Source organism: Lottia gigantea (assembly GCF_000327385.1).
Source record: "Lottia gigantea unplaced genomic scaffold LOTGIsca_48, whole genome shotgun sequence".
Taxonomy (NCBI): Eukaryota; Metazoa; Mollusca; class Gastropoda; family Lottiidae; genus Lottia; species Lottia gigantea.
Window position 1 is genome coordinate 956,957 of NW_008709663.1, and position 3,083 is coordinate 960,039.

Here is a 3,083-nt window from a genome sequence, read left to right on the forward strand (position 1 = left end):
ACATAAAACATCATTAGCTATATTAACTCAACAATGGAGTTGACAATCAATTTATAAGAGAAAAAAAACATTATGACTAAGTAATGCAGAGGGCACATGATTGGGTTGTGTTGCCGACTAAGTCTTGTTAATTGATGTGTTTTCCCGACTGGCTGCGGGCACACGAGGAGACAAAAAAGTCTGCTGTTTTCTATGATGTTGATAAGCACTGGTGGATCATGGAAAATGAATCTGGTTATATGATGACGCTCTGTCTTGCAGACGATGAAACAATCGGCAAAAAACCATCAAAATATCGTGGAAGCGCATGCACAAGTGAGAATTTACTTTGCGTCGTTGACGAAAATCAGTCTCAAAGACTGTTTGTGTGCCCACAGCATTAAAAGGATGACAAACCTAAATATCAATCAAATATTATTAACTTTGTGGAATCTCTGAAAGGTGTTCAAAATTGACAAAGACAATAAGGGCCTACTAGAATCCCATTTACCCCAAACACATCTCCACAGCATATCAGTAGCGGCACCAGCCTCACAAGAATGGCGGTACAATAGGGGGAAGACTGACTAGGTGAGAGGATAAATGTCGAGGCTGAATTTAAAATGCGGCATGCCTCTCATGGAGCGTCTGGAAGGTTTCTTTTTAGAAAAGTTTCAAAATATTGAATTGATTTGGTGCATTCTGGCACATATTTTGGGGCAAAAAAATTAAATTTAAATTAGTTAACAATAAACTGGGGGTGGAAACAATTTTGCTAGGGGGACAAATGCCTGCACCCATGAACCCAACTGGTGCTCTCACAGAATATGCTGGGACTAACTCACTAACGCGACCACACCTTCATCGGCCATTTTAGATCTTCAATCAATTTTCTCGCTACTTTATTTCCAATTAATCTAAATAAGACAAGACGTTAAAAACTCAATATTTTAGCAGATTAAAAGAATATTTCAGAAAGTAACAGGAATTCATCGATTCCAGACTTCATGGTGATAATTATTTTCCATTTATTTCTATAGATTAATAATCACAGTCTTTCATACATCTATAATAGTCTGATTTTACTGTTATTTACAGGTTGATGTTAGATCTTGATCAGGATTTTTTTCTCTTTCAAAGAGAGCATTTTTATACAATAAAATCTTACCAAAATATAAAGGAAAACGCGAATTTGTTTAATTCTAATTGAAAGGTTGATGCAGTACCCTACACAGAGAGTGATTATTCTTCTCTCACCTTTGGTATTGGATCTTGAATGTTTACATCAACAGCTATTATGAACTTCGTCTTACACCTTGACTGCAATAGTCACTTTGCTTGTATCATGTAAGTTTGAAAATGCAGTTGTTTGATTGGATTGTACGATAACAAATACAGCTAATCAGAGCCCTTATTGTTTACTCTGTATTGAGGTCAAGGTATAAGACAAAGTTCATAATAGCTTGACATTACGAATCATGCATGTTTAACGATGTTTTATCTAGCGTATTTTTTTTTCTCATTTCAGGGTCCCCAGGGACCAAACACGACAGGGAATCCACGTCAAGGATTCGGTTATATAATATGCCATATTATTCTCTGTATGATCTGGCACTCCACCATTGGAACTGTGTTTGTTTCACAAATTTGTTCCTATAATTGATGTTTTTGAAAATGTTTACCAGGTCATAAGCTTTTTTTGGGCCAACCTTGTGCTTTTAAAGGACTTAAATTCAATATCTGGTGTATAACAATATTAGAAACGTTGGTATCTTACCAAAATACATAGGACAGTCCTTTCCTTAAAACTTGAACTTGAACACATTTCAAAAATCTACGTAGAAATACCTGCTACATCCATATAAAGTCTTGTATTATTTTTTGAAAGAATTTCCAGAACTGTATAAATATTCTGACTAAAAAACCATGTATAGTAATTTAATAGATTTCAATAAAAACTGATGAATTAAAAGCTTTTAACGTAGAATTTAATGTGTGTAAGTAATGTGTAATATGAACATGCTTTCAGCAACACCTTAAACATAATCAAAGTCATTTATGAAGTTTTATTTAAACACATTGCTTCTGAAATTCAAATTTTTGTGGCCATAAAAACTTAGTTATTTATCAAAGTCAAATTCTATCTGAAATCAAGCTAAAAGTCATATTGGGTTAACAAATTAAAGCCATGATTTACAACACTCTACTAGGATAGTGGCTATTTAGCTAATATAATAACAGCTACGAATGAATATGTAATATTATAGGAGGAATTGATAATATTTGATCGTTTTCATCTCTATGGACGATTCAAATCACAAACATCAGCAGTTTTTTTTGTTCATAAAACTTTCTTAGGATATAAACTTTAAGATATTTTTTACAAAACAAAGTAAAACTCCAGCAGTTTATTTCTTTAGTTCCAAGTCAAATTCTATCCAGATTAAAAAATGTAAAATTAGTTGAGAAATTGATAATATTTGATCATTTTTATCTCTATGGACGATTCAGCAGTTTCGTTTCTTCATAAAACTTTTACAATTTTCTTTCATTAATTGAAATTCTGATATTTTGTTTATTTCGTTTTTATTTTATTGCTATAGATATTCAACATATTTAGTTAAACTCAATCCATATTCAAACTTTCAAAGTTACATTGGGTTTACAAATTAAATTTTAATCATGTGATCTACAACAATTTACTTGGTTTGTCATGATTATGTATTTTCTTGCCATTTTGCCAGTAACTTCTAAAAAAAAGAAATTTACCCTTCCACCCCCCCATATACACCCTTCCAGTTTCAAGACATGGTTTCTATTGTATATAAAATGTATTATAATTAGTTGATTATGGCTAATTACAGTAATTAAGGCTACAGTTGAATTGGTCTAAGCAATATTTATGAATTTAGACCATGAATAAGAAATTTCTGAGTATAATTGTAACAATATATTGATATATAACTACTATCAATTAAGGCTAATGACTGCAGTTGAAGTTGATGACGAAGCAAAGACGCATTTGGTTCATGAGATTGTGTAATTTGCAGCCCTTGAAAATTATGTTTTTTTTAATCAATCACAGAACAGACTTTATCGTAAAT